The 26,503-nt window shown below is 50.3% G+C and overlaps 1 protein-coding gene across 7 annotated transcripts in view; it reads left to right on the forward strand.

Annotated features, from left to right (window-relative positions):
- HIPK2 (homeodomain interacting protein kinase 2) overlaps positions 1 to 26,503 on the forward strand; it is a 206,020-nt gene that overhangs the window by 1,841 nt on the left and 177,676 nt on the right. The window contains exon 1 of one of the 7 annotated variants that reach the window (XM_070071417.1): positions 1,942 to 5,862. The exons of 5 other annotated variants lie outside the window; for them this stretch is intronic. The gene's annotated coding sequence lies outside the window, so the exon portion shown is untranslated. Of the gene's footprint in view, positions 1 to 1,941; positions 5,863 to 26,503 lie in introns of those variants that run through there. One more of the 7 variants, XM_070071418.1, reaches the window with a different exon arrangement.

Raw genomic sequence — 26,503 nt, forward strand, 5'->3', positions numbered from 1 at the left:
GCCCCGGCGGCGGCCCTGCGCGGCGCTCTCACGCCCACCCCGCGTCCCTTTATTCTCCGCGAGCCCCCGGCCCGGGGCGGGATGCGTGCGGCGGGGCGGCGAGCGGGGGCACCGAGGGGAAAGTCCACGCCGGCCCCGGGCAGAACAATGAGCCTGGCCGGGCGCGCGGGGAGGGGGCGGCCCGGGGGGGCGCCCGCATTGTGCGCCTCACCTGGCGTGGCGCGGGCCCGGCGACCCCGCCGGCTGCGGGAAGAAAGGAGGGCGCGCGCGGCGCGAGCGCTGCCTGGGCCGCGCCCCCGCTCGCGCCGCGGCCGCCTGCGCGCTGTCAGCTCCCGGCCGGAAGGCAGACCCGGAGCAACTAAGTTTTTGCACTTGGAGGTGTTTTCGTGTGCCGCCGGGAGGAGGGACCGGGGCCGGCGTGCGCCCGGCGCTCCCGGTGCCTCTGGCGGGGTCGTGGCCGGGGCAGCCTCTGCGCACTTGGAGCGAGAGTCCGGCCGGTGGTGTTCGGTGGCCTGCGGATGAAATGGCAAATCGGAGGGGCGGGGGTCTGCATGGCCCCGGCCGCGGCCGTGCTGAGCGACACACGGGTCGCACTAGCGGTTTTCTCTCTCCGAGGAGAGGGGGGTTAAAAAGAAACTTATCTGGGAAGAAAATCTGCTGTTAGCTCCAGGGCCCCGAGTGAATTGGGTTTCTGGGTGGAATAAAGTTACCCGTCAGGCCCTGGAGAGCGAGGCTGTAAATAACCTATCAACTGTAAATATTTTTTTTCGGACTCTCTTAGAAACAAAGGGGCTGTTTAGAAGGCAACAGAGAGATGTTATTCCAGGGGCTTTCCTCTTTGATTCCGGGGAACACAAGGTCCATTTAACCGCGGGACAAAACAAGACGCGGGTTCTGATCGCTGCGCCGCGCTGGGCGCGCGGACGCTGGGGGGACCCGGGTCGGGCATTCATTGTCCGTCGGCGCCCAGGGCCGGCTCCGTGAATGCTGCCGCTGTCTCCGGGGTTCGAACGGAGCAGCTCGGAGCACCTCGGTCAGACTCCCTCTGCTGGGCGCTCCGCGGGAGCCCCGGAGAAGGAACCTGGCCTTGGACTCGAGCGGGAGCACACGGCCGCTGTATCCCCAGCCTGGTGGAGCCCGTGCCTGCACGTGGAGCGCGGGCCCCTCTTCCCGCGCGGTTCTTGCGGTGCCTGGCACCAGATGCCGCGCCGTGGGCGTGGGGGTGGTCCGCCTTGAGGGTCAGCGGGCTGCCCAGGGGCTCAGCTCCCTGGCCCCGTGGCCTCCGGATCACCTCTCTGCAGGGAGGTTTCCGTCAGTCCCCGTGTGCTCTTAGTTATTCCTCTGCCGTACTGGCCGGCTCTGGGCGTCTTTCCCATTCTTTGCCTAGTCTTCTGGTCCCACCAGCCCAGCCTCACTCTGCCAGAAGCCCAGGCCGGGGTCTGCGGGAGAGAGACAGGGGCTGGGCTGCTGGGACCTGCGCCGGGGAGTGCTTGGGCGGCCGCCTCTGCTCACCCTGGCAGTCCCTGCGTTCAGTGAACCTGGTTGTTACCAGATCCCAGTCCCAGCACACACACCTCCCTGTGTGCGTCCCGAGCGAGCAGGGCTTTTCCTGTGGAATTCTCCAGGAACGTGGCTTCTAAGGGGTTCGAGCTTCTAAAAATCAAATCGCAGTCTTCTCCAGAGAAGTATGGCACACGAGGCCCTTCAGCGGGACTGCTGAAACGGGCGCGACCACGCCAGGTCGGGATACCCGGGGAAGGCCTGGATGCTCAGTGGAGCATGCCGAACTGCCACATTTAGACAGAAATGCTGTTTCTGAAACAAAAGAATATTCAATTTTTTTTATTTGAGAGGCAGAGAGAGAGAGCGCTCCTATCCACTCGTTCATTCCCAGATGCCTGCCACTTCCAGGCGAGGCCAGGGCTGGGGCTGAAGCCAGGGAATGCAGTGCAGGCGTCCCGCCCCGCCCCGCCCCGCGTGTGTGGCTGGGACCTGATTGCTTTGCCATCGCTGCAGCCTCCTGGGATCTGCATTAGCGGGAAGCTGGAGTCAGGAGTCAGAGCGGGGAATGGAAGGAAACCCAGGCACTTGGCTGTCCTAACTGCTAGGCTGAGTGGCTGTGCCAACAAGGTGGATTTGACAATATGAATTAATGAGTGGCGAAGTGTGATTGATCTTCCAGGGCTTGCTTTAAGGATAGGTTTATAAATAGCACATCAGTTTTCTGTGGCCTGGTTTGGTGCTGATTAAGTTAAACTTCTTTTAAAAAGGTTTATTTTCTTTAGAAGGTTAAACATTTGCCTTGCAATTGTATTTACTCCATCAACTTGCTTAGCAAGGCTTTTTAAATATGTAGTCCAAAGGCCAATCACAAAGTTCTGTATCGCTGTGAGTTCAGAGTTACAGGGACCTAAATTCCCAGCTAATGATGTCTTTTTATTTTTATTTTTGTTTAAGACTTATTTATTTATTTGAAAGACAGAGTTACAGAGAGGCAGAGGCAAAGAGAAGGAGAGAGAGCTTCCATCCGCTGGTTCCCTCCCCAAATGGCCACAATGGCAGGAGCTGTGCCAATCCAAAGCCAGGAGCCAGGAGACTCCTCTGGGTCTCCCAGTTGGGTGCAGAGGCCCAAGGACTTGGGCCATCTCCCACTGCCTTCCCAGGCCGTAGCCGAGAGCTGGATCGGAAGTGGAGCAGCTGGACTTGAACCGGCGCCCATGTGGGATGCTGGCACTGCAGGTGGGGCCTTTACCCGCTACGCCACAGCGCTGGCCCCATTAGTGATGTCTTACCCTATCTGCAGTGTGGTGTCTGTAGGAATTAGCTTATGTGAGGGACACTGAAGTGTAAACAGTTAGACTTCCAGGAACTGTCCTGCTGAAACCCATCATCATACAGGCCTGGTAGACAGGTGTCTACCACAGTGCCTAACAGGAACTGAGATTCTGAGTCGTCTTCCGTTAATGATAATTTGAGGGTGGGCATTTGGCACAGTGGTTAAGGTGCTGCCTGGGACACCTGCGTAACTTGCTGGAGTGCCTGGGTTCAAGTTCCAAACTGCCTTTGCTTCCATCTTCTGGCTAACATGGCCCCTGGACGACTCAAGTACTTGGGTCCTGGCTACCTACGTGACAGACCTGAGTTGACTTCCAGTCTCCTGACTTTGGCCTGGTCCAGCCCTGGTGGTCGCTGGCCCTTGGGGAGTGAACCAGCAGGTGGAGGACCTCTCTGTGTCTGTCTGTGTCTTCCTCTCTCTGTCTCTCAAATAAAAATAAATAAAGATTTTAAAAAGGAGAATTTGGTAACACAAGCTCCAGAATATCTGTTCCTGTGTTTTATATATTTTTAAAAATGAGTAAACATAAATACTGTTTTCCTTGATTCTAGATAGAGTGGTATGATACTTAAACCAGAGGAAACTGGTTTGGATCTAGCTGTGTGATTTTTGGGCATGCTACTTAACTTCTCTGAGATTTTTGGAAAGCCACACTGGCCTGTGTGTGGACTCCGTTAGAAACAAGTGTGTGTGTGTGTGTGTGTGTGTGTGTGTGTGAAGTCAGCGGTCGCAGGCTTTCTCGGTGTGTGTTAAATCCCTCTATCTTCTGAGCTGCTGACAGGCATGATGACTCCAGGGAAAGAATAACCAACAAATAGTTTAGAAAACCAATAATAGCAACATTTCAATTATTAATCTCCTGCTATTCCCTTTCCAGTTTGGGCACCGGCGACAATAACCCCCTATAGCCACAGAAGAAAGAACCTTTTTTTTTTTTTTTACTCCTCTGTGACCTTTCCAGGTTCTTTATTCCCATTGAGTTTCTGCTGGTTTCAGGTAGAGAATTTCCCTTCTGCAATGGCACTTTCTATCTCATTTACAAAACGTGGCAGCAAACCGCTAGAGCAGAGTTTCAGGAGCAGCAGCTGTGCCCTGGGAGGCATCCCCAGGGAGGAAAGAGAACCTTCGCCCTGCACCAGGATCCGCTCCTAAACAAGGCGGCAGGCCCTGCGAGGGAGCGCCCAGGAGGGGCTCCCCAAGGCCCCCTGCCAGGCACCAGCCAGGGTCTGCGTCCTCATGCATAAAACATCACTTTCCCACACAAGGAGGTTGGGAGCTTCATGCAAGTTACAGCTGCCCCTGTTCTTCATGCTTTAGGTTTTCTGTTTCCTCATTTCTCTCTCCCTTCCTCCCACGGAGACCTGTCTGGGGGAACCACCTTGGAGGTCTGTGTGGAACCACGCAGTGAGGATCGAGGCGGTGTGATATGCGAGCGTTTTTCTTGCTCTCTGCACATGCGATTTGCCGGTGCTTTCTGCAAGTCTTATAGCACTGGGGATTGCTATCAAAGATGTCAGCAGACTTTATAGAACCACCTGTACGGAGTGGACTAGGAAGGGCCAGGCCCGTAACAGCTCCGTTTCACATAGCAGTACGCTGTTGGGGGAAGAAGAGGAGGCTGCAGGCTGGACGGGAGGCGGTTCCTTCCTCCCGCTGAGCTTCATGGTGGTGATTGTGGTGGGACCCCACTGCGGGCTGCGCTTGTGCCCCCTCCAGCCCCACATGGACTCCCTTGTTCCCCGGCCTCGCGGATAAGGGTGAGTCTTTAATGCCTTCATTCGGCAAACATTGGAGGGTTGCTGTGTGCAGGCCCCGTGGTAGGCTCTTGGCTTGAAGAAGTGACCAAGGTGTGGCCGTGGCCGTGGCCGCTGTCCTCCGGGAGCTCAGGGACTGTGGGTGGTGAAAATAGGACTTTGAGCCCTGGACTTACTGGGCCATGGGTCTGACTCAAAGTGGGGTTTGTTTGTTTCTTTCTTTTTTTTTTTGTGACAGTTCTTTTTATATGCTTATATTTTCTTAAGGTGTAAAAGAAAGATTCCATTTCCCCGTTTTCTCTTGAAATATTTTCTTTATTTGGACTCAGAAAGGTATTTCTGTAAGTAGAAAGTACTCATGAATTTCCTTAGAAATTTCTTAGGTGTTGCTATTTTTCATTTGCAGATGATTCTGTCTTCCTCTTTTTATGACTTAAATTTTGCATCCTTGTCAATGCAAATACGTTTCTCATTTGCACGCACTGGCTGTGGCTCGGAGACTTGGTGTTTTCCGTGTTTACTGTTACCGGCTCTCTTGCACACGGGCCGCTGGCACCCACACATGGCTGTTGGCTTTGCCGCCCGGCTGAGGTCTTGTGTTCTTGGTAGGTGGCGGTGTGGCTCCTCCTGGTGGGGACAGAGATCGAGTGGTCACCCAGCAGCGTACAGGGGCTGCTTACCCAGAGTGGCTCATTCAAGAAGTTGTGGGAGAAGAGGAGCCGGCTCTGCCCCGGGAGCGTGGAGCCCCAGAGCAGGAGGCGACCTCAGGGGAGAGGTGGCTTATGCCTGCCTTCAGGAGGGTGCCTGTCTGGGACTTGAAACCTTTGGTTCATTACAACATTTTCCCCGGGAAAGGACCCTAGAACTCCCTCAGTGACCAGTTCCAGTGTTGCGCTGACCAGTCGGCAAGATTCCCAGCCCTGGCTGCGGGCTCGCCTGCGTCGTTGGAGCTTGCTTTCTTTCGCTCGCTGCCTTTCCCTGGACCCTTTGTGGACTTGCAGATGCTGACTGGGTTTCCACAGCCTCTGCTTACAGCCCCTGTTCTGTGTTCCTGAGAGCATCGCCTGTGAACTCTCCAGCTCCTCTCAGAAAACAAAACTGAGTACAGCTCCTCAGTAAAGTTCTCGTCAGTGCAGCTCATGCAGGAGAGAGACTGCAGGGTTCTTGCATCATCGGGAGCCCCTGGAGGGCAAGAACCGTCTCTGATTCATCTTGTGTCCCCCACAACAGCTGTGCGGTTCCTTAAACCTGGGGGCGCTTCGTAAATCTGTGGTGAGTTGGCTGTCCTTTTACTACATCTGAGGAGTGACTTGCTCCCCGCACCCCTGGTTTGCTTGCACTCGCCTCAGCCTCAAGTCTTCGTTTCTCTTGCAGCCCCTGTGGCACCCTCAGCCGGCAAAGCCAGCCCTGCTTGCCTCTGCTGGGCACTCTGACTTTCACCCCCCTGCTTCCCCGCTCCCGAGTCTTCGCGACCGCAGATCTGACAGACTGGATGCAGAGGACAGAAGTGTGAGAGCCTTGAGAGAGTGCAGGTGCATCCTGATGATTCAGGGCAGTATCGGTCTGTCCAGCTTTACAGAGGGCAGTTTGTCAACTTCCTTACAGATTCGGAGTCAGCAGAATCCATACCTGTTCTCCCAGGTTCCCGCGGGTGAGTGAGCTGGGTGGTTAGGAGAGCAGTTACAAGTCAGACTTTCAGGGGCGGTCCTTCCTCTCTTTGGTCCGGAGTCCATGGAAGAGGCAGAGGAAGCAGTGGACAGCCTTGTGGCAACCTGTGTTTTCTTTTCTTTTCTTTCTTTTTTTAGATTTATTTATTATTTGAGAGGCAGAGTTACAGACAGAGATGGAGAGACCATCCACTGGTTCATTCTCCAAATGGCCACAACTGCCAGAGCTGTGCCGATGGAAGCCAGGAGCCAGGTGCTTCTCCTGGTCTCCCACATGGGTGCAGGGCCCAAGCACTTGGGCCATCCTCCACTGCTTTCCCAGGCCACAGCAGAGAGCTGGATCGGGAGAGGAGGAGCTGGGACTTGAACCAGTTTGCATTTGGGACGCCAGCACTGCAGGCAGAGAATCATCCTAGTAGACCACAGAGCCAGCCCCTACCTGTGTATTTCTTGATGGGTAACTTTTCCATCAGAGAGCAGACTAGTAAAGTCACCCCCCCCCCCAAAAAAAAAGCAGCAAACCTTCAAAACTGCAAAGTAATTTTGTGGTTTTACAAGCCACTTATTTCTGAAGTCAACAGTTAACAAACTTGTAGGGTTTTTCAAAGCAGTCTGTTTTAGCAGTTCTTCCCTAACTACTTTTGCCCTAGTTTGCTAGTTGTGGAAGCATGGTCTTTTTTTTTTTTTTTTTTTTTTTTTTAAGATTTATTTATTTATTTGAAAGAGTTACACAGAGAATGAAGGAGAGGCAGAGAGAGAGAGAGAGAGAGAGAGAGAGAGAGAGAGAGATATTCTGATTAATTAAGTGCCACCAAAATTAAGATTGACTGACTGTTCTGCATGTGCTGGTGCTGTGGACTTTATAAAACCTTTGTCACAGAAAGCATGCGCTGTAATGTGTGAGCTGACGGGCATTCCCCCATGCAGTTCTGTCTACCTGCAGTGAGAGATGGCTGTAGAACCTTTAGAAACATTGCATGGGGAAGTATTTCTGGTGCACAGTTATAGATTGCAGCATGTTCTTTTTTTTTTTTTTTAGATTTATTTATTTATTTGAAAGAGTTAGAGAATGAAGGAGAGGCAGAGGGAGAGAGGGAGGGAGAGAGAGGTCTTCCATCTACTGGTTCACTCCCTAGTTGGCTGCAACGGCCAGAGCTGTGAGGATCTGAAGCCAGGAGCCAGGAGCTTCTTCCAGGTCTTCCACATGTGTGCAGGGGCCCAAGCACTTGGGCCATCCTCCGCTGCCTTCGCAGGCTATAGCAGAGAGCTGGATTGGAAGTGGAGCAGCCGCGACTCGAACTGGAGCCCATATGGGATGCTGGGCACTTCAGGCAGCAGCTTAACCCACTACGCTACAGTGCCGGCCCCTGGAAGCATGTTCTTTTAAATTTTTTTTGTTTTGTTTTTAAGATTTATGTATGGGCCTGGTGTTGTGGCATAGTGAGTAAAGCTGCCTGCTATGCCAGCATCCTTTATGGGCACTGGTTCGAGCCCCAGCTGCTCCAGTACTGATCCAGCTCCCTGCTAATGTTCCGGGGAAAGCAGTGGAAGATGGCCCAAGTGCTTAGGCCCTTACACTCACTTGGGAAACCCAGATGAGATGCCTGGCTCCTGGGTTCTGTGTGGGAAGGCTGAAGCTGAGAGCCTGGAGCTCCATCTGGGTCTGCCACTGGGTGCAGGGACCCAAGCACTTGAGCCGTCTTCCACTGCTTTTCCAGGTGCGTTAGTGAGGAGCTGGGTCAGAAGTGGAGCACTGGGACTCAGACTGGTGCTCGTATGGCATGTGAGTGTTGCAGGCCGTGGCTTAACACTCCACACCACAATGTCAACCCCAGTTTTTTCTTTTCTTTTTTTTTTTCAAATCTTATGAAGACTTTCTAGGCTCTGACAAAAACCAGCATGGGCATTCTTGCAAATTTGCAGAAAGATAGCGAGCTACATACACCCTCCTGAGTTCTGTGTAAGTGCATCCAGTCACCAGGATCCAAGCTGATAGGAGGGTCTTTGGGAGGAAAGTGAGTTTCAGAGGGACTTGTGACAGTGAGAGAGCAAGAAGTTGACTGAGAGAAAGAGAGCATGCGGAGGAAACACTTGGGCCAGGCCATGTCCCCTAAGCGCCTGTACTGCAGCCACAGCACCGTGTGACTCTGGTGCTCATTAAGGACCTGCACCATCAGGGAGCCTTGTCAGTGTTCACCACGTTCGTTAACTGAACGAGAAGTCTCTCATGTACTACAAAAGCGAAAGTGCATAAAACAAACTCTTTTGTATGACTACACCTTGACTCCAGGCTGCATAAAGGGTTAAGTTTCTGGTAGAAGGGGGAACTCGTTGATATAGATTAGTTTTGCGGATCGGCTTATTTCCAGGGAAGCTGGGTAAATGAGATATTCCTGTGTAGAGAGACAGCGGGCACAGTCAGAGCTCTAGTGCGGGATTAACAAGGTGAGTAAGGAGAGTGCATAATGGAATTCATTTGCGAAGTAATTTTTGCTTGGCTGGAGTGGTAAGGCACAAAATAGACCAGCAGATGAGAATGGTGAGTGTTTGGGATCAGTTGTTGAAAGGTTTAAAAGGGGTTCTAATTCAAGAGACATTTTATGGTGTGGAGAAGGGACCGATAACATCAAAATGCTACTTGAACAAGGCAATTTTTACAGGCCTTGGTATGGTAGAAGGAAGGAGGCAGGTGGAGGGAGCCCTGTGGGGAGGCTGGGTAGTGTGGGGGAGTCGGGCACCAGGGAGCCGGTTGGGCCGCTGTCACGCCGCCAAGGGTGCCAGAGGGCTCTTGTCAGCACGTCTGGTCCAGGGGTCGGTCAGTGTTTCTCCTTTTCTCTTTCCTCTCCATATGCTACGGCAGTGGTTGAGGATCAGGAGAACTTGCTGGCATTGGCAGTACAAGGATAGTTACGATCGTCTCTTAGTATCCATGAGGAAGACCCACAGATACCGGACTCTGTGCTCGAGTCTGTTATATAAAATGAGGCAGTACCTACGAGCTTTAAATCACCTCCAGATTCCTTACAATGCCTGATCCTAAAGGGCTGTGTAAGTGCTTGTTACTCTGTATGGTTCAGGGAATGACCATGAGAAGAAAGGCTGAGTCCCGCTGCATTTTCCTGAGTGTCCTCAGGGTGCTGCTGGGTCAGTCTGGCGTGGAGGGCTGTCCTCTGTTTCCTACAGCGTCTTTGCCTTGTGTAGGCTTGCTCACGTCCCACTGCCTCTTACAGGGTCGCGGCAGAACCCTGGGGGGCTTTACGTGTTACTGTCCAGCCTCTGCCGCAGGGGAAGCCCCGGTGCAGAGCAGGGACGAGGCTGCCCGGTGTTGCACAGAGGTGGAGTGCGAGCAGGGTTCTCCCAAACCCCTGCCCCCCAGGCAGTGTGCATGGAATTCTCGGAACCCTCTAGAACACACGTGTGGAGCTTACTGGACCGCACGGCCCGGTGGAGCTCCAGGTGTCGGTGATTTCTGGGATGCTGCCAGAGCCACTTCCCCTTTTGCCCAGACCCCTAAGGGAGCTGCTGAGTGTTGGTCCTCCCGGGGCCCCTCACAGCCTGTGGGGCAGGGCTGACCATCCTGAGGGCCTACTTCCGTCTTTCCGAAGGAGAGCAGGGCCGCAGTGCCCTTGGCTCCAGCATTTAGTCTCTGCTAAGAAGTTGTTCCTTATGTTTCCCTGAGAAAGTTCACAGCTTGTCACCCGAGCTACTCATTAACAACGACAACATCACAGGAGAGAAACCAGTAAAACTGTGATGAGCTTCACAGTCTAGGGCATCTCATGGGTTCAAAAAACTGACTTCCCAAAGTACAGTGAAGAGTCATTCTTTGCTTTGGCAGAACCAGAACTTGAGATCCCCCTCTGTCTTCAGTCCTGGCATTCTGACCCTGGAGGCCCCCCTCTGTTTGCAGGCCTGGCATTCTGACCCTGAGGCCCCCCTCTGTTTGCAGGCCTGGCATTCTGACTGTGGAGGTCCCCCTCTGTCTTCAGGCCTGGCATTCTAACCCTGGAGGCCCCCCTCTGTCTTCAGGCCTGGCATTCTGACCCTGGAGCCTCCCCTCTGTCTTCAGTCCTGGCATTCTGACCCTGGAGGTCCCCCTCTGTTTGCAGGCCTGGCATTCTGACCCTGGAGGCCCCCCTCTGTTTGCAGGCCTGGCATTCTGATCCTTGAGATCCCCCTCTGTTTGCAGGCCTGGCATTCTGACCCTGGAGGCCCCCTCTCTTCAGGCCTGGCATTCTGAGCCCAGATAGGATCCTGCTGATGCATTCTCAATGTGGTGTTGGCCCCGTTTCAGTTGAGGTGCGTGTCCTTTAGAAGCCTTAGCACGCAACACTTTCACACAAGCTGGGGGCAGGCTTCCCTTGACTTGGGGTCCTGGGGCAGGAGTGTAATACAAGTCCCCCAGCCTGCCACCTGTCCCATTCTTTCTGTGCTTCATGTCCAAACCATGACCACCCCCGCCTTTCCTTGGACCTACAGGTGCTTTCTGCCACCTGCCAGATCTGTGTTTGTACCTACAGGCCCTGGGAAAGCGCCTGGCTGCAGGTGTGAGGCCTTCGGGACAGGGAATCCCACAGCCCCAGGGACGCGGAGCCTGGTCTGGAAGAGTGGGTGCCCATCCTTGGACTCTCCTCTCCTGGGGAAGGGTGTGGCTGGGGTCTTGACAAAGTGAGGTCCAGGACTGGGGCCCTCGTGAGGGGCAGCTTGCAGTGTTTGTTGTCTGTACAGGCGATGGCCACCGATGGCATCATGGCTGCTCTCCATTTCTCCCTCCTACCTTGGCCTTGTGTTTATGGTTGCCTAGTGGGGCACAGTTGATGAAACTGACTCTGCCTGTTAAGGTGCTCCATCGCTGGTCTTTCCTCCCACTTGGGAAGCCTCACAGAGGACCTGGTACACCTGACTGCTGTCGTCTGTGTGGGCTCGGCCATGGTGGACGTGGCTTCTCCTGCCTCTGTGTGGGTCTGGGCCGAGGTGGACGTGGCTTATCCTGCCTCTCTGTGGGCTCGACCATGGTGGACGTGGCTTCTCCTGCCTCTGTGTGGGTCTGGGCCATGGTGGAAATGGCTTTTGCCGTTCATCCTGAATGGCCTCTTTCCTGTCTGCTCACACCCACTGGTTATCTCCCTACAAGGGCAGATCTCATTCCCCACCTATTCATTCCTTTGACTCGGTGTGTAATTTGCCTTGCTGTACTTGCAGGTATGAGGGTCCACGTGGATGTACACCTGGAACTCTCTGGGGGGATATTTGTGTAGGGAAATTTTCTGGAGAAACGATTCACCAACTTTTTTTGACCCTTAGTCACCTAGAGGGCTTATTAAAACATGCTGGACAAGGCTGGCATTATGGTACAGAGGGTTAAGCCCTGGCTTGGGACACCTGTATCCCACACGGGAGCACCGGTTTGAGTCGGCTGGTCTACTTCCAGTCCGACTGCTTACTAATGACAGCTGGGGAACAGCAGAAAATGGCCCGAGTGTGTGGGTCCCTGCCACCCACGGCAGAGGCCTGGATGGCATTCCTGGCTCCTGGCTTCAGCCCTGCCTGGCCAACCCCAGCCGTGATGGCCATCCAGGGAGGGAAAATCTGTCTCTCCTTCTCGCTGTCACTCGGCCTTTCAAATGAATAAATAAATCTTTAAGAAAGAGGCGTGCTGGGCCCCATCCCTGGTTCCCAGCTCAGGAGGCCTGTTTCCTGAGGACTGAGTTCAGAAGGAAACAGCCACCAAATATTGAACATCAGATGGTTTTAAATCAGCTTTTCCTGGGCACGTGAGAGTCAGAGGCCTGGCATTAGCATTATTCACAGCCCCGGTGCCCTTCGTCCCTGGCTTCCAGAGCCACAGGAGCGCGCAGGTCCAGCCCCCCCGGCCGGTGTCTGGGGCAGGTCAGTCAGTGCAGGAGCTGCTTTCTTGGCTCTTCCAGAGCCGGCGGTCTGCAGTTCTCCAGGGGGCCCGGGCCCAGACTCCATTCTCCCAGTAGCGTCTTAGTATTAGCCACAGTTAAGCGCTCTGTGATTTTCTTCATTTACCGAAGAGGAAATTGAGGCTTAGAGATATTTCCAAAGTCTCCTAACCAGTAATTGGTAGAGCCAGAGCTTGAACCCGAGTTCACCTGAGGCCAGAGCATGCTCTTGTATTGACGGGCAGGCTGCCTGCTTCCTACTTAGAGCAGTCCACACACCATGCAGCGTAAGGTGCAAGACTGACATCCCACCCCACCCCCCCAATCCCTGTAAGACACATCTAGGATCCGTTCTGGAGAAGAGGCAACCAAGCTGGAGACCTATAATGCTAGGGTGTAAGTAACCCAGACATAAATGTCCCTGACACTCTGTGGCCCCATCTGCCTGCCCTCTTGTCATCAGACAGGGTCAGAGGAGGGAGGGAGTCTAAGAGCTGGCATTGTGGGAGGGGTCTGGTGATGGACAGCCAAGCCACAAGCCCTCTTTTGTTGTTGTTGTTGTTGTTGTTGTTGTTTTTCAAAGATTTATTTATTTCGTTGAAAGGCAGGGTGACAGAGAGAGGAAGAGAAACACATACAGATCTTCTGTCTGCTGGTTCAGTCCCCAAACACCCAAACAGCTGGGGCTGGGGCTGGGGCTGGGGCTGGGCCAGGCTAACCCAGGAGCCTGGAATTCCACCCAGGACTCCCACGTAGGTGGCCGGAATATACTTCGGCCACCATCTGCTACCTCCCAGGAGCATTGGCAGGAGGCTGGATCAGAAGTGCAGACTAGCCAGAACTCAGCAGCCTGGATCCAGAGAGGCCAGGACGGGCAGGCAGCCCAGTCATCGCAGGTCGGGGTCCACCCCGGTAGCCGGATCCAGAGAGGCCAGGACGGGCAGGCAGCCCAGTCATCACAGGTCGGGGTCCACCCCGGTAGCCGGATCCAGAGAGGCCAGGACGGGCAGGCAGCCCAGTCATCGCAGGTCGGGGTCCACCCCGGCATCCTGGATCCAGAGAGGCCAGGATGGGTAGGCAGCCCGGTCATCGCAGGTCGGGGTCCCCCCCGGCAGCCTGGATCCAGAGAGGCCAGGACGGGCAGGCAGCCCAGTCATCGCAGGTCGGGGTCCCCCCTGGCATCCTGGATCCAGAGCTCACAGCGGCGACCTCCTGGTCACAGCCGCATTGTGGAGTCTTCCCAGTCCCTTCCTGGGTAAGGAAATGCAATTATAAATTTGTCCGTTTTCTCCTAAATATGAATGGACTTTGTTTCTGTCAAAATCTAGATAAGCATTCTAAAATTTGAGAAGCTGCTTTCTGCTGCTTTCCTTGAAAGGTAAAGTGGTGGGCATAGCACAGTCAGGCCTGAAAGCTGAGAGCAGCGAACAGGCCCCTCTCCCAAGTACGAAAACTAACCAGAGCTTCAGATCTGGAAGCTGACAGACCCCTCGTGGGGCCAAGCAGGTGAGCCAGAACCGAGGCCCTGTGGTCTGAGCATTCGGCAGGTGGTGCAGGGGGAAGGAGAGCTGGTCAGACAGACAGTGATGGGAGAGCGTGACAGCAATGTGAAAACGCTCCGGGCATCTCATCGCACACCGGCACATAAACTCTACTCAAGCAAAACATGAAATTCAACAAAAATCTATTGAGTATGTTCAACATGCCAGGGACTGTCCCAGGTACTGAGTGTATAGCAATGAATAAAATGCATAAAATCCCTGCCCTGGAGCAGCTTATGTTTTAGTAGATAAAGGCAAATAATCCGCTTTTTAAAAAAGCTTGAGGGGCCAGCATTGTGGCATACCAGGTTAAGTCTCCACCTGCAATGCCCACACCCCATAGGGGTGCCAGGACACGGCCTGGCTCTCTTCCTCCAGCTCCCTGAGAGTGCGTCTGGGAAAGCAGCAGAGGATGGCCCAAGTGCTTGGATCCCTGCTACCCGTGTGGGAGACCCAGAAGAAGCTCCTGGCACGTGACTGCAGCCTGGCCCAGCCCTTGCCGTTGTGGCCATTTGGGGAGTGAACCAGCGGATGGAAGGTCTCTTTGTCTTTCCCTCTCTAACTCTGCCTTTCAAATAAATAAATGAATGAATTTTTTAAAAGGTTATTTATTTGAAAGAGACACAGAGAGAGGTAGAAACAGAGAGAAAGAGGTCTTCCATCCAGAGTTCACTCCCAATGGCCACAATGCTTAGGGGCTGGGCTGCTCTGAAGCCAGAAGCCAGGAGCTTCTTCCAGGTCTTCCACGTGGGTGCAGGGGCCCGAGCACTTGGACCATCTGCTAGTGCTTTCTCGGGCCATAGCAGAGAGCCAGATCAGAAGAGGAGCAGTCAGGACTAGAACTGATGCCCACATGGGATGCTGTGCCACAGGTGGCGGCTTTACCCACTATGCCACAGCACCAGCCCCAAACAAATAAATAAATAATTCTTTAAAAAAAAAAAAAAGGGCTTGAAGGGAGAGTGAGAGCTGGAGACAGGTTGGTTAATGGCTGCTAAGTTGCAGTTAGGAGGAGGAAGTTCTGGTGTTCCGTAGGGTGACCATAGATAATGGTGCTCTACTGTATCTAGAAAAAAGGATTTCAGTGCTCATCATAAAGAAAAAACTGGGGTTGGCATTGTGGTGCAGTGGGTTAAGCCTCTGCCTGCAGCACTGGTACCCAATCCAGCTCCCTGAACATCCACTTGGGAAGGCAGTGGAGGATGGCCCGAGTTCTTGGGCCCCTGCCATCCACATGGGAGACCTGGGTGAAATTCCGGGCTCCTGGAGTCTGATGGCCCAGCCGCAGCTGTAGTAACCATTTGGGGAATGAACCAGCTGACAAAAGATACCTGTCTCCCTCTCTCTCTCTCTCTGACTCTGCCCTTCAAATAAATAATTAAACCTTAAAAAAAAAAAAAAAAGAAAGAAATGTTTGAGAAGATAGGTTAAGTTTACCCTGATTTGAACATTATACATTGTGAACGTAAATTGAAACATTTCATGGTATCCCATAGATACATACAGTTTTTATATATCAGTTTAAAAAAAGCTTGAAGGAAAAAGAAGTGGATGTTTATCAGCCTTCTGGAGAGGTTGAAATTTCTAAGATTAGAACATGTGGTGAGAAATAGCATCAGTGTAAACAGTCCTCGAGTGTTTAGGTTATTTCTAATTTTACATCACAACTTATTCCTCGGGGTACTGTTGCGTGGCATTAAGGTTTATCTGAATTCTCAGACAGTTTCTCCCAAGTAGATTTACTAGTTTGAGGAGTTTGCACACTGGTGGGTTCTGGATGCATACCACCAAATAAAGATTTAAAGTAACCACCTGCTCACGAGGGAAGCGACAGAGTTCCTGGCTGAGCTCACGCCTAGGTTCCGCTCTCGTTCTACTTCTCCTTGGGCAACGTCACCGCCAAGCTTTCAATGACTCTGCAGGCTGTGTCTGTGCCTGGACTTCCCTGAGCCAGCAGTGTGCCTGACAGCTCCGTTCACATGTTGTGTTTGTGTCTCCTCCTCCCGCTCCCTTCCCTCCCTCCCTCCCTCCCTCCCTCTCTCTCTCTTGCCATCTCTCTTTCTCTTTCTCTTTGACTTATTTATTTGAAGGGCAGAATGATGGAGAGAGAGAGAGGCACCCAAGCAGTTCACTCCCCAAATGGCTGTAATAGGACTGGGCCAGGCCATAGCCAGGAGCCAAGAACTCCACTCTGGTCTCCCACACGGATGCCGAGGCCTGAGCACTGGGGCCATCATCCTCTGCTTTCCCAGGCGCAGTACCTAGGAGCTGAACTGAAAGCAGAGCGGCTGGGACTTGGACTGGCTCTCCGACTGGGCTGCGGGCGTCACAGGCAGCAGCTTCACCCTCTGCGCTACAGCTCCAGCCCCAAGACTATTTATTTATTTTTTTATTTCTGCAGGACAATTTATTTTAATATATGTCGCTGACTCACTGACACTGAGCTCAGCCAGGAGCCCTCGTGAGCTTGTCTAGCACGCATGTTTTCTTGGAAGGCACAGCACAGCCTTCTGCTTAGGGACACAGACTGTATTTGTGGGCTTGGGGCTATTATATTTTCAAGACTTATTTGTTTATTTATTTAAAAAGCAGAATTGCAGAGAGAGAGAGAGAGAGTCTTCCATCCACTGGTTCACTCACCAGATGGCCGCAACGGCTGGAGCTGCACTGATCCGAAACCAGGAGTCTGGAGCTTCCTTTAAGTCTCTCATTTGAGTGCAGGGACCCAAGGACTTGGGCCATCTTCTACTGCTCTCCCAGGGAGCTGGATCGGAAGTAGAGCAGCTGGGACTTGAACTGGCACCCATATGGGATGTCGGCACTGCAGGTGGTGGCTTTACCTGCTATGCCACAGCACCAGCCTGGCCTGGGCTTGGGGCCATTTTAAACAAAAATGTAAAACAATGTGGCACTGAATAGGTTGCTTAAAGGATGCTGGTGGTATCAGCTGAAGCAGGGGCGCAGGGTCGTGTGTGCAGGTGGGCAGCACAGCTGACCTTCTCCTGCTCTGCAGGTGTGGGAATGGCTGCAAGTGCCCTGCATATTGACCATGCGCTTGCAAACAAGTTTTCTAAGTGGGTGAATTCACAGTCACAGAATTGGTGAGAAGTGAAGGTGGACTATGTTAACACAAACCCCCCCTCCATTTGTGTCTCCACTGCCAGCCTCAGCCTGAGGGATGGCAAACTTTTTTTTTTTAAAGATTTATTTATTTGAAAAAGTTAGAGAGGGACACACACACACACGCATGCGCACAGTCTCCCATCTACTGGTTCAGTCCCCAAATGGCCACAATGGCTGGGGCTGGGCCAGGCCAAAACTGGAGTCAGGAGTTTCTTCTGGGCCTCCCATGTGGGTGCAGGGGTCCAAGCACTTTGACCATCCTGCGTTGCTTTCCCTGGCACATTAGCAGGGAGCTGGATTGGAACAGGAACAGCCAGGGCTGCACACAAGATGCTGGTTTTGCAATTGGCAGCTTTACTGGCTATGCCACAGTGTCGGCACCATGACAAACTTCTACAAAGATACAGGCCAAGTGGTTTTGGGTACATGTACTTAACTCTTCAGCTGTCCAGTGAAAGCACACAGTAGCCAGGGTTGTGTTTCAGTGAAACCAGACTCTGAGCCCAGTGAGGCCCCCAGGCTGCCGTTTGGACCTCTTGTCCAGCCTGAGTTGAGCCTCCTCCCTGATTACCGGGTGATACCAAGTGTAGAGTAGATCTCATCGCTCTCCCACTTGAGGTGTCCAGCTGCTTCCCAGCATGCTCCGACTGCAGTCCCCGGGCCTGTTCAGCATTGGTGACGTCACAGTCCCTTTTACTTCTCATTCCCGTTTGATACTAGTCATCCTCTCTCTTTGCCACATCCTGGCCTCTTTGAGTAGGGTGACGGCTCCCAGCCATTTCCCACTCAAGGGTCCTTGTACACACACAGGCTTCCCCATGCGCGATGCTCTTCCACTTGTCTGGCTGTTCTCATTGTGCAGTCAAACTGGAAGCGTTGCTTCCTGCAGGAGGCCGCCTCTGGCCCTGGCGTGCAAATCCATGACCCCTCCTCTAACCTCAGAGCACCTGTCCTTATCCTTCCTGAACTTACAGTTTCCAGCTACCCCTCTGTCTGGGTGTGTTCGTTCTCTGCCTGCCTAGCTTCGTGAAGACAGGGGCGCGTCTGTGAGTGTTTGTGTTCCCTGCTGTGTTGCTGTCACACATACTGTGGACACGGCCTCCAGCTTCTAATCAGTGATTGTACAGCATCATCTTGGTGATACAGGTTTTTGTGTGTGACGTCATACTAGAGGAACCCAGCACCTTTTAGAGTGTGCAGTGTGTCTTCTGGAATGGACAGTGATGCCTAGAACAGAAGTCACCATTGTGAACAGGTGTCACTGGGTGACTCTGAGGTAGGTGCTCTGCCAACAGTGGACCCAGGCTTTCTCCCTGAGTCTTGGATGCTGTGTGAACTCCTGCTGGCCTCTGTTTTCTCCTAGAGCTTTTTGGGATGTTGCTGGTAAGGTATTCAAGCCAGGAAGTGGAGGTGAAGTGTGCTCGAGGAGGCATGTCGGTGCCCATTTACAGTTGCCTTTGCTCTCATTCCTGCTCTCAAGACCTGAGCTGTCACACTAGTTTGTATTTGTTTGTTTGTTTGTTAATAGTATTGCTGCTGTTTGGGGATCAGCCAGACAGCAAAGTTACAACTTGGAGATTGTTCCTGAGTCACTCCAGAAACCCTGTAAGCCGTTGATGGACAGGCCACTTGGCATATTAGAAAGGTGACATGTCACCTCTTTGATGGCCTTTTGTAGATTAGTGGCGGAATTTAAAACCTTATTTAACTTATTTTTTCTTCATGTATTTATTACAGAAACATTTGTGCATTATAGGAAATTAGAACATAAAGGCAAGTAAACCCCTCCCTACCTCCCCCCCATATACTCTTTTTCTATATATAGATATATGCAGTTTTTAAAAAATAAAAATGATATGTATTACTGCCTTTTTTTTTTTTTTTTTTTTTTTTTACAGGCAGAGTTAGGGAGAAACAGAGAGAAAGGTCTTCCTTTTCCATTGGTTCACCCCCCAAGTGGCCACTAGGACCAGCATGTTGCGGCTGGTGCGCTGTGCCAATCCGAAGCCAGGAGCCAGGTGCTTCTCCTGGTCTCCCATGCAGGTGCAGGGCCCAAGCACTTGGGCCGTCCTCCACTGCACTCCCGGGCCACAGCAGAGAGCTGGACTGGAAGAGGAGCAACCGGGACAGAATCCGGTGCCCCAACCAGGACTAGAACCTAGGGTGCCGGCGCTACAGGTGGAGGATTAGCCTAGTGAGCCGCGGCGCCGGTTGTTACTGCTTTCTAATCTCCTTGTTTCTGCTAACAGTTTCCAACTTTGTGTTTCAGTAGTAAAGTTCATATCATTTAATGTCAAGTTCATATGCAAATTCCTATAATTAGCCCACAGATAGCCTTTGAAGCTGGTTTGTTGAAATGAATATCTGATCCAGGACCATGCCCTGTGTTTGTGACTTCCTCTTAGTCTTTTATCCATAGAGGCCCTTAGCAGAGAGAGGCACTTGCTGCTCAAAGAACCTGTCTCCTGCTGGCTGCGTGGGGTTGATTTCTCCATCCTCTGATTTCCTGTATCTAAGGCATGCTGGAGTCAAGTTCATTGTTCTGACTAGGCTACACCAGAGGTGATTCTGCCTCCTGCACTGTCTGTTACTGGAAAAGACCACTATTAGAGATGCTAAGATTGATCCCTGGATGGGGGCTGTGACAACCCGGCGCTGTCCGCCTCGTTCTCCTTGTTAACAGAAAGTGATCCGTGTGGTGTAGACTATTTACTTAATGGTATCGGCATCAGATGATCATTCTTGCCTGAATTCATACTCTCCCTGGGTTTGGTGCCATGCTTTCCTGACTCTTTGACTTCTACAGTAGGGCTTCCCCCATCAGGTGGGGCTTTCCGGTGACCGTGATGTGAGTTCTGTCGCTCCCCGTCTTCGTGGAGGAACGACACAGGACCCTGCGCTGTTCTTTTGTCTGCTCGGCCCTCCCCGGGTTTGCTGCTGGTTCTTCCCAGGTTGGCTACCGACCCTTCCACCTCCGTGGAAGGGCGGTTCCCCCTGCCACTTTCCCCACTTCCGCGGGGGAGCAGCATACCGCCGGCCGGCTCTCTCGGGGGCTGCACAGGTCTTCCTTCAGATAGATGTTCCTGGTGCATGTTGTCTCTCTCCTCCTTTATAGTCCTCTTCCGCCAATCCCAACTCTGCTACCCACACGCCGAGTACGCTGCTCTCCTCCAATCAGGAGCAGGTCCTGCTGCTTATTGGTTGAACTGGAGGCAGCTGCGTAGAAGCTATTACTCCCTTCTCAGCGCCATATTGTGGGAGAGCAGATGCATAGAATAAGTCTTAATTCCAGTAACAGTCTAGTCCGAGTTGCTCCCCACAGAGTTCCACTGGGAAGGCTGGATCTCTGATAATACTTTCCTTCTAATTACTGTTTTTCAAAGTTAGGAGTTTTGTAATAACTACTTCAAATAGTGATGGGTGGGTTTTCTGCTTTTCTGTTTCGCTGTGCAGCCGTGAGTGCTCCCTGACTGGGTGTGGTGTGTTCAGCATCCGTCCTTATTATAACTTCAGGAGTCGGGCCCCTTCAGCAAGCCTCTGCAGTCTCTCAGCTGGGCTTCTGCACTCTGGAAAAGCTTCCTTGCCTCCTGGCGCAGAATGCCCCCGTCTCATCCTGTGCCTTCCAGAGCTGCTGGACGATGGCATCTGTGCTGAGACCACGGCGGGCGTCAGGGTGGTTCCCGTCGTGGAGGTGACCGGCTCTCAGGGTATTTCAGTAGACACAGCCAGGAAACAGTGTTCAGAATCAAGAGTTCAGGCTGACATGTTATCCTCAGCTCTATCATTGTAATTCTTGTTTCTTATACAGAAAATCTTTATTTCTTCAACCTATAAGGAATATAGTTCTGAAATGCCAACACTTATATTATAAAAATTAAGCTTTAACATTTCTCTGTATTTTTGTTTTATTCTTAGAATATATCCCATGAAGGATATGTATTTAAAATATGTTCTGAAGTCCCTAGGAATAAATTCTTACCCAGAGAGACTGTATCACTAGTGTGATACTGAAGGTTAGGGCCATAGCATATAGTTTCTTTTCAGTTTAAGAAAACTTTTAATTGAGCTTTTTCACGGTAAATAATGGATTTATATGACTTAAAGTTCCCAACTATAAAGATGTTAAAGCTAGATGATGGGTATATAGGACTTTGTTGGATTATTCTGTCTACATTTCTTTATGTTTGAAAATTAAAATAATTAAACTATACAGAAATGCATACACAGTGAATTCATGACCTCTGTGCTTTGTGTCTTCATGGGCAACTGTTTTCATTGTGGTACCTTAACCCTTGAGTCTTTGTACAGAGTGTGTATGTGTGTGTGTGTGTGTATGTGTGTGTGTACTCTTATTTTATTTAAAAGGTAACCTACCATACATATTGTTCTACATCTTAAATTTTCCTCCTACTAATACGTTCTGGAACTCTCTCCCTGCTGCTACATGTAGATCGTCTTCAGTCTTTTTACAGCCACAAACACTGCAACTCTCTGCTACTTACAAGTCATTCGTAATAGATCCTCTGACAGACGTGTCAGCTCTCATTCTTGCAGGCACATCTGCAGCATGGAATATTCTAGAATTCAGGTTTTTGTCAAAGGATAAGAATATCTGTAACTTTTAGAAGATACTGACAAATTCTTCCTGTAGGGTTTGTACCATATTTCACTCCCACAAGCAATATATAAAAGTGCCTGGTCCCTTAGAACCCTGTTCACAGAATCTGTTGTCGGACTTTTAAATTATTGCTGATAGGTGAGAAGTGGTATTTCATTCAAGTTTTAATTTAAATTTATTTTGTTATAAGTGAGGTTCAACATCCTTTTATTTATTTAATATCATTTAACATTGTTTTTATGAATTGTGTTTTGAACTTTACACATTTCTCACTATGTTCCTAACCTTTTCTTTAATTTTTTAAAAAGATTTTATTTATTTGAGAGGTAGAGTTATAGACAGTGAGAGGAGAGACAGAGAAAAGTCTTGCATCCATTGGTTCACTCCTCAAATGGCTGCAATGGCCGGAGCTGAGCGATCCAAAGCCAGGATCCAGGAACTTCTTTCAGGTCTCCCACACAGGTGTGGGGGTGCAAGTGCTTGGGCCATCTTCCAGTGCTTTCCCAGGTCATAGCAGAGAGTTGGATTGGAAGAGAAGCAGCTGGAACTAGAACTGGCGCCCATATGGGATGCCAGTGCTGCAGGCAGAGGATTAACCTGCTGCACCACAGTGCTGGCTCCAACCTTTTCTTTAATTTCTAAAATTCTCTGTATATTATCTTTGATATGAGTTATGAAGTTTGAAGTTTTCTCCTTTGAAAGTGTCTTTAGGTTTATGCAATCAAATTGATCTTTTTTGATGGCTTCTGTGTTTTGAGTCAGTTAGTCCTACTTCATATGTGCAAGTTGCTTTGTGTACTTCAGTAATTTCACTTTTTCCCATTCTTATGTTGGTTCATTTGGTTGCTGTTTTGAGGTTTGGATATAACTTTATATCAACATCTGTATAAAAGTTGTATTTCCCCCATGGTATCATAATGTTTGCTTTATCCTACACTAAATTCTACAGGTTTGGAGGCTTATTTCTGGACTGTGTGTATTTTTCCATTGGTTCTGTTAATTATTTTACAGCTTATATTCTCTTCTAATATTTTAAAGGGCCAACTCTCTCATTGCTTTTCCTCTTAAGTGGTTTCCTGGTTATTCTGCATGTTTGCTTTTCCATATGAACTTTAGAATCGAGAAAGCCTATTGGTATTTCCATGGAGATCACATTATATTTATAAATTACTTAGGGGGAATTAACATCTTTATAAGGTTTTCTTCCCATGTATTGTTTTTCTATGCATTTTTAGTAATGTTTAAAAGTGTTCTATGTATAGGTTATATACATCTCTTATCTCTTCCGTTATTAACTCTTGTAAATAATTTCTTTCCAACTGATTGGTTGTGTTATTACCTTCCAGCTGATTGTTTGAATGTCTGAAGATTTTGATTTCCATGTGTATTTTTTTTAAGACCTATTTACTTATTTGAAAGGTAGAAAGAGAAGGAAAGACAGGGGAGGGAGAGAGAGGTCTTCCATCCACTGCCACTGGTTCACTCCCCAAATGGCCACAGCAGCCAGAGCTGGGCCAGGCCGAAGCCGGGAGCCTGGAACTCCATCAGGGTCTCCCACATGGGTGCGGGGGCCGGAGGATTTGGGCCGTCCTCCACTGCTCTCCCAGGCACCTTAGCTGGAAGCTGGATTGGAAAGGAAGCAGCCAGCACTTGAACTGGCACCCAAATGGGATGCGGGTGTTGCAGGTGGTGACTTAACCTGCTGAGACACAATGCCAGCCCCATTTCCATATGCATTTTGACCGCTTTAAGCACATCACATTTAAAGTGTACAGTTCGATGGTTTTTATTACATGCATAGAACTGTGCAGCCATCACTGCTATGTAGTTTTACATTTTCATCACTCCAAAGAGAAACCCCGTACCCATTAGCAGTCATTTCTCGTAACTGTACCCACTCCCCCACCCCACCCCCCCACCCCCGGCTGCCAGCAACTACTAGTCCACTGTTCTATTCTGGGCATTTCACATAAATGGAAACATACATGTTATGGCCTTTTGCAGCTAGCTTCTTTCACTTAGCATGATATTTTTGAGATTCAAGAGTGTTGTAGCAAATGTATGTCTTTTTTAGGACAGCCATCCTCCAGAACATGATGTGTGATCTCAATTGCGGCTTTGATTTACTGATTTCTGTGTGTACATTGATCTCTTTTGACACCCCCCACTTTAGTGAGGTTTTTTTTTTTTTTTAAAGATTTATTTATTTATATGAAAGTTACAAAGAGAAGGAGAAAGAGAGAGAGAGAGAGAGAGAGAGAGAGAGAGAGAGAAACTTCCATCCACAGGTTCACTCCCCCAGTGGCTGCACTGGCTAAGGGTGAGCCAGACTGAAGCTAGGAGTCAGGAATTCACCCAGGTCTCCCGCAGGCACCTGGGCCATCTTTCGCTGCTTTCCTCAGGCCATTTGGATGGAGTTGGGTTGGAAGTGAAGCAGCAGGGACACAAACCAGCACATGTACGGTGTGCCAGCATCTCATGGGGTGTTCACTCTCTAGCCACAGCGCCAGCCCCTGACTTTAGTGAGCTATCTTGAAGGCAGGGAATGGGTTTATAGTTCGGAATCCCCAGTGCCTGCCATAGCGTTTGGCAACTATTGGATGACCAATAGCTGTTTATTGATTGAATGATTATTTGTATTATATTTCTATACCACATCTACTCTTTTTAAAAAGATTTTATTCAAAAGGCAGTGACAGAGAGAAGAGGAGAGACAGAGGCAGACACAGAGACCTCCTATCTGCTGGTTCATTCTCCAAATGCCCTCAACAGCCAGGGCGAGACAGGGCCAAAGCCAGGAGCAAGAACTTCATCCCCGTCTTCCACATGGGTGCAGGGGCCCAAGTGCTTGGGCCATTGTCTTCAGCCTTCCCAGGTGCATTAGCAGGGAGCTGGATCAGAAGCAGAGGAGCTGAGACTCAAACCAGCGCTCCGGTATAAGATGCCAATGTCATAAGCAGTGGCTTAACCTGCTGCACCACAGTGTCAGCCCCACTATTTAAAGTTAAACTGTGGTTTGGCACATAGAATTTTTGTTTTCCCTAGGCAAGATGTAATCAGAAGGTGGGTTTTCCATATGGGAAAGTCGCGTTGTGTCCAATAGTCTGGTAAAGCCATTTTGTATGATACGTGGCTATGATCAGCATTACTTTTCGTTAGATTAAAATGAGTGACTGAGAGTTGCTGGTAGACGTCCAAAAGCCTCATTGTCTTTCCACGATTTTCAGCCCTGGATTCTGTTGTTGTTTGACCTTCATGGTCGCAAAAAAAGAAGTGAGAAGCTGGGTGAAGTTGTTTTTCTGGATCTGCGTGAGATCCATCAGTTCATACGTTTAAGAAGTCTTAAGTTTAGAGTTGTGTTCCATTACGTGTTTTGTAAGGTGATTGTGTGGACACCGAGTACAGTTAACAACAGAGAGATAATCGGTGAGGATCTGGGTTGCAAGGTCGCCTTAGAGTGTTCCATGTTTGGAAGAGAACATCCGTGGCTTCCACGCATGTGAGGGCCCGGAAGGGTACGGGAGGTCTCTGTACTTAACACTCAGTTTTGCTGTGAGCCTAAAACTGCTCTAAAACCTAATATGAAAATTTTTAAAGAAAATATTGCTGAAATATATATATATATTTTATAGGAAAAGGGAAACATTAAATGTCACAAAAATAAAAGTGAAGAATAGGTCATTTTAATGTCAGTGTTTAAAGAAAGGTATTTTAATTAGGTCACATCATATGTATGATGTGTGTTTGCAGGACATTTTGGATACTGAGAGGTTGACGGTATTGAATTACCCCAGTTTTCTTTCTTTCTTTCTTTCTTTTTGACAGGCAGAGTGGACAATGAGAGAGAGACAGAGAGAAAGGTCTTCCTTTACCGTTGGTTCACCCTCCAATGGCCTCTGTGGCCGGTGCGCTGCGGCCGGCGCACCACGCTGATCCGAAGCCAGGAGCCAGGTGCTTCTCCTGGTCTCCCATGGGGTGCAGGGCCCAAGCACTTGGGCCATCCTCCACTGCACTCCCTGGCCACAGCAGAGAGCTGGCCTGGAAGAGGGGCAACTGGGACAGAATCCAGCACCCCGACTGGGACTAGAACCCGCTGTGCTGGCGCCGCAAGGCGGAGGATTAGCCTTTTGAGCCACGGCGCCGGCCCCCAGTTTTCTTTTAAAATATGTGACTTTTTTTTTTTTTTAAAGATGTACTGATTTGTTTGAGAGAGAGAGTGACAGAGAGAGAGAGAGAGAGATCTTCCATCCACTGGTTCATTCCCAAAATTACCACAGCAGCTGGGGCTGGGCCATTTCAAAATCAGGAGCCGGGAATTCTGTCCAGATCTATCCATAAATATATATGACTTTTTTTTTTTTTAAAGGATATGTTGGTTTATTTGAGAGATGGAGTGACAGAGAGAGAGGTCTTCCGTCCACTTGCCCATTCCCTAAATGGCCACAACAGCTAGGGCTGGGCCATGTGAAAATCAGGAGCCAGGAATTCTGTCCAGGAATTCTGTCCACTTCATGGGTGGCGGGAACCCAAGTATTTGAGCCACCGTCCGCTGCTTACCAAAGTGCATTAGCAGGGAGCTGGACTGCATGTGAAGCAGGCAGAACTTGAATCAGCTCTCTCAATATGGGACGTAGGCATCCAAAGTGGCTGCTTAAGCCACTGTGCCACAGTGTCCACCCCCTGAATATGTGACCTTTAACATGATTACTACTTTTGTATGATTAGGCATGTTTGTTTGGGGGGGGACAGACACTAATTGATTGCTTCATTCATTGGCTAAATGACACTGATTTCTTTGAAGTATCTGGGCCTGAGAAACGGGCAAGTGGAACATGGCTCAAAGGATATGCATAGCCTGTAAGAACACAGTTGTCTGAAAGGAATTAATTGAGAATCAGTAGAGAATCTATGAGAGATAGAAGCAGTATCTGAAAGGCAGGTGGATAAAGAAAACTTTGTTGTGGGTCCAACTTTAACCAAAGTTTTGAAAGCTACGGGAAATAGAGGAACATAATTCTGAAATTTCTGCGCAGACAGCCTTGGGAAAAGGTGATCTCT

This window comes from Oryctolagus cuniculus, chromosome 3 (genome assembly GCF_964237555.1).
Source record: "Oryctolagus cuniculus chromosome 3, mOryCun1.1, whole genome shotgun sequence".
Lineage (NCBI taxonomy): Eukaryota > Metazoa > Chordata > Mammalia > Lagomorpha > Leporidae > Oryctolagus > Oryctolagus cuniculus.